Source organism: Suricata suricatta, chromosome 15 (assembly GCF_006229205.1).
Source record: "Suricata suricatta isolate VVHF042 chromosome 15, meerkat_22Aug2017_6uvM2_HiC, whole genome shotgun sequence".
Classification (NCBI taxonomy): Eukaryota; Metazoa; Chordata; class Mammalia; order Carnivora; family Herpestidae; genus Suricata; species Suricata suricatta.
The window spans coordinates 52,244,120-52,253,755 of NC_043714.1; the positions used below are offsets into that span (position 1 = coordinate 52,244,120).

The 9,636-nt window shown below is 35.4% G+C and overlaps 1 long non-coding RNA gene across 1 annotated transcript in view; it reads right to left on the reverse strand.

Annotated features, from left to right (window-relative positions):
- The window catches only part of LOC115279467, a 95,505-nt gene extending 86,439 nt beyond the window's left edge, over positions 1–9,066 (reverse strand). Inside the window, exon 1 of the long non-coding RNA XR_003903454.1 lies at positions 8,965–9,066. This is a non-coding gene — a long non-coding RNA (uncharacterized LOC115279467). The remainder of the gene's footprint in view (positions 1–8,964) is intronic.
- Between the last annotated feature and the right edge of the window lie 570 nt (positions 9,067–9,636).

The following is a 9,636-nucleotide window of genomic DNA, read 5'->3' on the forward strand; positions in this document are numbered from 1 at the left end:
CTCCATCATCTATTTCACTCACCCTCCCACCCACTTCCCCTCTGGTAACCATTAGTTTGTTCTTTAAAGTTAAGAGTCTGTCTTTTCTGCATGAATATTAAACCATAATGCTGAGGCACTAGGTTTTGGCAAAGGACCTTATATCCACTAGGGTCTCAAAATTATGTTCCCACTTTGGAATCCTGACACCACTTTGGTTTTAAGTCTGTGATACTTCACTTACTCTATTACAAGTTTGGATAAAAGGGAGGTGTATTTTAATTTGCCCAGCATTTTTGATGTTCTATAGATGGATGGTTTTTCAGTTAACTTAATTCATCCAAGTTACTATAAGTGGAATTTCCTACCAGTCTTTTTCAGTATTGCTTTGATAACTTTTGGAAATATCTGAACTACATTTTATCTTCCTCTGGGTAATACTGTACTCTATACTGAACAGTACCTCATCTACTACATTTTATTTTTTAATCAGACTTAGTTGAGATACCTCACGGGGTGTTAGGTCATTAAGCTGCTGGTAGGATTCCAAGATACTAAGAGAGAGCCCAAGTCTTTGCTATTTACAAACTATGCGTAATGCACTCCTATCAAAACTATTTCTAGAGGGTTTTAGTTATTCTTTAGGTACGTACAACCCACTTTTTCACCTTCTGGGTTTTTTAAATTCCTTATTCTAGCACAAGTCACCACAGAACTCATTTTTCTATATTTTCCTTTGTACTGTTATAGAATTAATACATAATCATTTTAATAATACTCTTGACCAAATGCTTTTTCTCACAAAAACTTAAACATCCTTATATCATCATATATATTGGAGCAGCAAGCAGTTACCGAGAAGTCATACCATACACTGAAACCTACTTACACAACTGTCCCCTAACAATACCTTGAAATCTATAATATATTAATTTATGCTATTTAGAAATTATTACTTCATGCATTTTCTATTTTCATGCTTACCACTTATTTTCTTAACCCTTTCCCACCACTTCTGTATTCTTTCAGTAGATAAAAAATAACAAACAAAAGAGAATGTCAGTAACTCCTTATATTTTTCAGTGCCAAACTGCAAATCTACATGAATCACCTATATATTATTATATTACTATGTAGTTTTAATAGAGGGACTGTCTGTTATCCTTTTTGAGGACAAAATAATATTTTTCCTAAGATTTCCTATCATCTTTCACAAGAACTATCATTTTCCCTTTCCTGTTTATATATACCATACCACTGTCTCTCATTTTGATTCCTTGGGTTAACTTTCTTTCTTTTTTTGTTTTGTTTTCTTTTTTTTCTTTCACATTTGTCCTTGTTTTTAAAAATTAAAAAACAGCAAATTCTTAAATTGCTTCAATTACAGCCTTTCTGGAATCCTCAAAAACTATTCTAAAGTTTGTATTTCCAATCCTTCTTTCTTCTAAATTTTTAAAATGTTTATTTATTTTTGAGACAGAGACAGACACACAGAAAGACAGAGCATGAGTAGGGGAGGGGCAGAGAGAGAGACACGGAGATACTGAATATGAGGCAGGATCCAGGCTCTTGAGTTGTCAGCACAGAGCCTGATGCAGGCCTCAAACCCACTAACCATGAGATCATGCCCTGAGTTGAAATTGGATGCTTAACAGGCGTCCCTCCTATCTTTATTTCTTAATCTCCCATTCAGTATTTTGGTTTGATTTCTGCACTCACCTCCCATAGGTATAGCTTGTAAATACAGCCATACCATACATGTTGCTAAATCTACTGGACAGACTAACTACTAATCTCATTTGACCCCTCCGCATCATTAGACAATACTTTTCACTTCCTCCTTTAAACAATATATCCCACTGTCTCCTCTAACATTCCGTTTTCCTTATTTCTTTCTTAATTCTCTTTACCATCCTTCTCTCCATCCTTTGTAAACTTGGATTCTGTTAACCAGCTATTAACTGATCCTCAAGGCTGGCCCTAGGGTCACTTTACTTTCACTGTTACATTTTAATACAGAAAACCAAACTGCTTATGATTTAAGGTAACGCCTGTACTCAGTAGACCCACACATCTATACCTCTATCTCCAGGATAAAATATCTAATTACACACTTAAGATATCTTCCTAGATGTCTTAATTCAACAGAAGCAAATGAAACTAGATCTTTCCCCCTAAAAATAATCCACTCCTAGTATCCCCTGTTTTAGAGAATATGACCATTACTCCAAGTGTTTCTCATTTTCCCATATATTGTTATTTCCACACAGAAACCAAGATTCAGAGGGATGTAAAGATGGAGGCGGAAATTAGGATTCAAAGAGCCATAAAATAAGAGTTGCCAGAATTAGAAGAAGCAAGAAACAGATGATCTCCTACAGTCTGCAGAAGGAATGTGGCCTTGGTGACACCTTAATTTCAAACAAGTGGCCTCTCAGTTTGTGAGAAAATAAATTTCTGTTGTTTTAAGCCACCAAGTTTGTGGCAATTTATTATCACAGCCATATAGAACTAGTATATCTGCATCCCCACTAATGTTTGCATTATGTTTTTAGAGTAAATAATCATATTCTATTCAATTTTTAATGCCATCTTAACTTCAGTCAGAATCCAAATTTTATGTTTGCTAAATAAACTCTGAATAACATAATTAAAGAATGAATGGACTTGGGTTTCTAAAGTTACTTAATGTAATCTGGTCAAAATCCAAATGAAAACAATTATCTCTAAAGCAGTGTTTTAATTAATATATTCTAAAAATCATTATTAAATAGCTATGGTATGCTAGCTGCTAGTCCTCCAGTGGACTATGCTAAAAAATTTAGTGTAAATTCATCATTTTCCTAACAGTATTAGTCAATAGTTCAGAGAATTCTGTCTGGTTTTTACTTCTTCATATTAAACTTCTGTGTAGTTATTTTGATATTTAGTATTTAAGATGCTACTATGCTAAGATATGCACTGTTCATTTGAGAACTCAAAATTATCATAATTATAGCTATTAATAAGGTAACTTAATGTTATAAGATAAATATACTATAATAACTATAAAGATAACCTTAGGCATAATTTCATGCTACATTTCATAATATTTTTATCAAATTATCTTTAAAATAATGTAATATTATATAATTTCAGGTACATATTATACACTCAAAATGCAAGTCTTATTTTATGATTTTTCATACTATCAGAGGGTGACACAGGGATCTTATTTTTATTAAATCTTATACTTTTCTAGATCTGCTTTCTCTATGTGTCAAATTACGGGAGAGGATTCTTCTGCTTTATCCTAATTTGCTCTTGTTAGAGCTGCCATGTATTGCTACTTGTATAAAATAAAACTATCTTCTTTATGAACTGTGTAGCTAAAAAAAATAATTCCTGAACAGGTGTTCTAGCTTTTAGAGCTAAATATTCATAGCAGCCATGGATCTTTCTTTTGATGTATATCATTATACTCTGCCACTTTCAATCCCTCAAAATGATGAGTAATGCAGATGAAGAAAGATTTTAGTTTCACAATCTTCAGTCATTTGTTCAGTTTATAAAGTAAAATTATGTTCATTATAAAAGCGATACTATAACAATTTCTAAGAAGAGTAGCAAAATAATATTTACAAAGAAAAAGTATGACTGAGCAAAGATTCCCATTACTGGGAAATTTGATACCTTTACAGAAATTCAACTAAGTAAAAGTAAATATTTGTTTGTAGGTATTATATTTGTTTTGAGACATTTTAAAATTTTTGATAAAGCCCTTTAGATGTATAAATTTCTATGAAATTGATAAAAAAATTTCAAATAAAACAGTCACTGACTGATCATCTTTCTATGTTTCTTTCTCACTTTTACTAGGCAAACTATTTCCAGATCATGCAATTATAAATTAAATCCAGAATTCTTGATCAGCTAGTGGTCCAATGAATCACCATGACTGGCAATATAATCTTTTGGAAGTAACCCAAATTTAGGAAAGTTTTGAATTATTTAATAAGTTCTGAAATAAACTGGAGTCTGTCACATAAATTGTCTAAATCAGGCAGGACTTTTTGACATCTCAGCTGCCTCAATATTAAATATTTCTCTGAGAAGATAAGTGCCATATAAAGAAAAAGCAAAAAAAAAAGAAAGGAAAAGTTGAGAGGATTAAAAACTGAAACTGGTGAAAATGAATTGCTATTCTTTAATATTGTGGTTCATGTACTGTTCTGTGAATTATATTTTCTTTGATTAGCTTTTTAATAATATTCCTTTAGATTATACATTCTCAAAATATTTTTATTTTAAGATAATAAATTTACTTGTTATGTACAAATTAAGTTTTGAGAAGCTACATGGAGGTCGTGTGTTTTTAAATTCCAAAAACCTAAGTAAAGCCTACTGATAAAAAAAAATCAGTAAATACTTGCACAAGTATTTACTTGAGGAAAAATTACGTTTTTCTGGCTAAGTTTTAACTTATTCTAGACAACTTATGCTGTGATAATTCTATTTTTATGTTTTTTATGCATGTCTTATTTATTTAATTATGCCAAAAAGACTTGCTGAATCAATGGAGTACATTTTAAAAATCTCCATAATAGAGTTTCAGTGCAATACATGAGACTGATATATACACTCTCTATATCAATTGGTAATTTTTTGTCTTGTCCAGTGCCCGTCATTATTTTGGGAAATAATAATTAAATTTCCAAAATAGTTATAATAATGCTTCTTAAAAGTTATCTCATACTTTATTTTCTATCTTTTACATATCACACATACTCATAGAAGGAAAAAGACTACAACCACAGATTTATACCAAAAGAGGTGATATCTAACTGCTCTTATTCCAAAAGAATCATAGTAGCATAAACAATGATAAATTTCAGATAGATGAACAAGACGGGTTCTGTAAATACTAATTTGTCATATACTCTATTTCATATAAATATTAATTTTATATTACTATTTTCAAAATATTTTAGCCTTGTCCATTTTTTCCTTACCCTCAGTTTTCTTATTTATAATTTAGGGACCCACCTCTTTTAACAAATTTACCAGAAATTAAGATATTTTGCTGATAAGAATTGTCTTTGAAATCTTACCAACAAAGTAAAGTCATATCAAACACATTGAGATTCATTTTTTTGAATAACACAGTGATTCTGAATCTGACTCAGAGATAAAGTTCAGATCATTCTTTGTGAGGGGCCACCAGGGGGACAGATAGAGAAACTGTCAATGAGCAACTGCGACCCAGTACTTTTCCTCCACATTCATTCTCTGCAAGCCATACCCCAGCTCTGCAGTTTTCTGAAATATAAATACAGTATATGGGGAAAAGCAGTATGAAAGGTTTGAGAGTTTTTTCATTACCATATTAGTTCCAAATTAATCATATATAAAAAGTTTGTCTAAACATAAGGAGTATGAATGTATGTCTCTTTATCTAAAGATTCATTTGCTTTCTTATTTGTTATTAATTAGTTACTCACTTAGCAAAAAGTGGAGAAAGAGAGAGACAACAGGGTGCATTTCGCTCTGTGTATGCCCTAGACTGAAATCAAGGGGAAGTGCAGCACTGTGAGTGGAATTTAGGTATGTAGGCATCCTGTGTTGCATGTAAGCCCAGTGTTTAATGATAGATATTTGTCATATCATATGGACTCTAAATCCAACCAACTACAAACTTTATCTAGTGTTCAAACCAAATTAGTTATAATCATCCTTAATTTTGCTACTTCCAATATTAAATTTAAAAATTAAAATTAAAATTAAAAATTTAACAATAAAAATAAAAAGATTCTGTGAATAATTCGCATAGATATATTTACATACGAGATGGTCAATTTGCGTGTATGTCAATTTAGGTAGGCTACAGTTCCCATTTATTCAATCAAACACTATTCTAGGTATTTTATGGATGTGATTAAAGTCCATAATCAATTGACTTTCAGTAAGGGAAATTATCCTAGATAACGTTGCAGGCTGGACTGATCAACAGTTGAAAGAGCAGGGCTGAGCCTTCTCTGAAGAAGGTATTTGCCTGTGGACCGCAGCTTTGGCTTTTGTCCAAGGGACCCTGATGTTCTGCACTAGGAATTTCACACTTGCCTAGCCAGATCCACAATCATACAAGTAAATCTACTGCCATAAATATCTTAATATATTCCCTGTTTGTTCTGATTCTCTGACTGATAAATATTTTGGTAACTGAAATAGTCCTAGGGGAATAAACTCTTAAAGGTAAGTTTCCTGAATTGGTTCTGGGATAGCATTGATTCTCTAATCTGACTAGATTTAAAGGCATTAATGGTTGTATTTCTAGTAATAAAGAGGGCACGGATAGTCTATGGCATAATGTGAAAACAGCAATATGAAAATATTGTCATTGAATATTCTTAATCAAATACTTACAGAAAGCAAGGTTCTGTATGATCACATATTTACTACCTTAGAATATTTTGTTCAAACTAAGGAATACAATAGAATTGGCTGATTGCTCCTATAAGGAAAAATTGGGTAACAAAAAGCCCAGGACTCCAAACTTCCAGATCTAACTGCATTAATGACCTAAAATCTCTATATGCCTTGAAAGAAATCCTTATATAACTGAAAAATTCTGAAATTTCTGAAAATCAAACCCAGAAATCCTGTAAGTTGCTGTATGTTAACACAAATGGAATTATGAACCACATAAGATAGATTCTGCTAAAATCAAGTTATAGATTAGGAAGAAATGCGATCCTGAAAATTGGAATAGGAAGAATGGGCAGATTTTGATGAAGCTGGGGACACTAAGCCCACCAACTCTGCTCAGTCTTCTTTGCCAGTAGAAGCAGCTATTCTCCACCTGCCTGTGTGGGTTAACTCTCTTTTGCCTAAAGAATCTGTAATTGCATCTCCTGAGGTAGTTACCTAGCAAGCCACTGCTGAGTCCTCTCAGGATCTTGCCCTGTCATCAATCTTTGCTTTTAAACTAGAACTAGACTCAAATCCTAGCAGGCTCCACAGGGTGAGACGCAAAGTCTGATGCATGAGAAAGGGCACTACAGTCCCAATTAACTGGAGTTTTAAACATTTATGCCGAATAAAATCTAGGGAACATGCGTGCAACGAGATTGTAAGGATGCTGAATCATGATAGAAAGAATATAAAGTTGGGTCAGGCTGAATTTATTGATATTAGCTACTAAGGGGAGATCTGGATTGGATGTGTAAGTTTGAGGGTCTGTCTGAAAGGGCAAACACAGCCTCGGTGAAATGAAGTTAAAATGCTAAAATACCTTGGTACAATGTAGACGCAGGTATCCAGACATAGGTAATGTTAGACTATACCCATGTAGATCTGCAAAACATCCCCTGGAAGTTCAAAGGATACACATTCCACCTTGACTATGAGAAACCTATCTGTGAGGGAAGCCCCAGCATCCTTGAAAACCTCTGTGGTGGCTCTTGTTTGTAGGCTAGAGATTAGTTTTAGGAATGACTACCATCAAACTGCAATGGGAATAACGGGAGCCTGGATAACAGCTGCCCTAGTGACTGCACTTAATTGCCAAAGTTATGGAGGGTGTGGTTATGCTAATGAACTTTAGAACAAGACACTTATCAGAACATTGTCTTGCAAAGTCCTATAATGTTGGCTAATTTAACATTGTATACCTAGAAAATATATAAGTGGACCATTTATTAAACTGACTGTGTAAGCAGAAGAGTTCTAGGACTAGTAAAGAGAAGTCTAACTTGAATTACCAAAAAGAGAGTCACAGCCCGTTCAATCAATTCCAAGACTTGAGCCGATTTTTAGACTCAGAATCCCACAAGTGAAGGGTGAGAATTAAGGCCACCTTAAGGAATGACTCTAATATACAAAATTTCGCAATGTTTATGTTTCTACCAGCCTTCTTCACAGGGGGGAAAAAAAGTGGTCATTTATCAGGTGTTTGTAGAATGACGCAAGGGATTATTGGACACAGTGTAACACAGTTCCCAGATTGGTTGCAGGACCTGCAGAGTGAGGGACGCTATGATGGAAAAGATCAAATGAAAGCCATTAGAATTTCCTCGATCTCAAAATAAAATATACTGAAAGGAACAATGCAATTCCAGGAGGGTTTGCAGAGATTGATGCCACCATCATGGACTTGAAAGATGCAGGGGTGATGATTTCCATGTACTCTGATTCAAGTAACTTACCTGGTGTGTTCAGAAAACAAATTCATCTTGGAGAATGACGGTGGATTACTGTAACCTTAATCAAGAGGTGTCTCAAAGTGCGGTTGCTACTGCAGACATGGTTTCATTACTTGATCCCCTAGTACCTGAATACAGCTATTGATCTGGAAAATGCTTTTTGCTCTACTGCTGTTCGTAGAGACCACCAGAGCAATTTGCTTTCAGCTGGCAAGGAGAGCAAAATACCTCAGATTTACCAGCTCTCCAGATGTAAAATTTAGTCAACAGACATCTTGATCCCCTTTCCCTTCCACAAAACATCACACTGGTCCTTTACATTGATGATATTATGCTGATCAGACCTAGTAATCAGGAAGTACGGCTAGTTTAGACATATTGATGAGACATGGTGTGTCAGAAGATGGGAAATAAATCCAACAATTCAGGAGCCTCTCACCTCAGTTAAATTTCTAGAGGGCCTGTGGCGTGGGCATGTTAAATAAACTCCACGTCCTAAGGTGATGGAGAAGTTCATGTGTCTGGCCCCTCCTATCACGGACACACAGGTACTTAAAATTTTAGAGGCAACATACTTCTCATAGGGGTGTGATACTCTGGCCCATTCAGTGATTGACCAGAAAAGCAGCTAGTTTTGAGCAGAGTCTGGAACAAAAGAAAGCTCTGCAACAGATGCAAGTGGCCTGTAGACTGAGCTTTCCTTAAAAGCCTGGAGCTAAAGGGAGGGGGAGGGGCAATGGAGGAGGAGGGGGAAGAGGAGGAGGAGAAGAAGAAAAAAAAAGAAAAAAAGTAACAAAACACATACCTTTCTTTTCTTTGCCAAGTGACTCCTTTAGGTAATTCTTCTGACACTCGGGTTCGCTGCTTACTTCACAGTTAGCGCTCTTGTCCCGCGGGTTCTGCGCGAAGATCCGCCCCAGGGGAAACCTCCGGTCTTCGCAGGTTGTTTCGGAGCATGCGCTCCGTGGCGCGCATGCGCACAGCTTTTAAATCAGGGGTACTTGTTTCTCAGGACGTGACGGGGAGTTTCAGTAACTTACTTCCCCCAAAGCTTCTCTCTCTCTCTTTCTCCCCTCAGTTTTTTTTTTCTCCCCAGACTCCCAAATGTTTGCTGTCTGTCTTAACTGGAATCCTTTGGAGAGGTTACATTCATCTTTCAACGTTTTCGAGGAATACCCTCAGAGTATCTCTCTTTCCTCCCTGAGAGAGTTCCAATTTAGATGTAACAGAGCCAAGTACCCTGCATCAGTTCTTCAGGCAGCCTCTAGACAGATTAAGACAGACAAATACAGTTTTTTGAGAAAGTCTCCTCCGGACCCAGGTCGCGTGCTGTCTTCAAGGCTGCTGGTGAGTCCGGGAGTGCGGTGGCTTCAGCAAGCGAAAACGCTGCAAAGCTCTCTTGCCATTTTAAACGTGGCTTTTCCTTGATCTGGCATTTACTGGATTCCTCTAAACCTCTCCTTGTATTCCAGAGTGC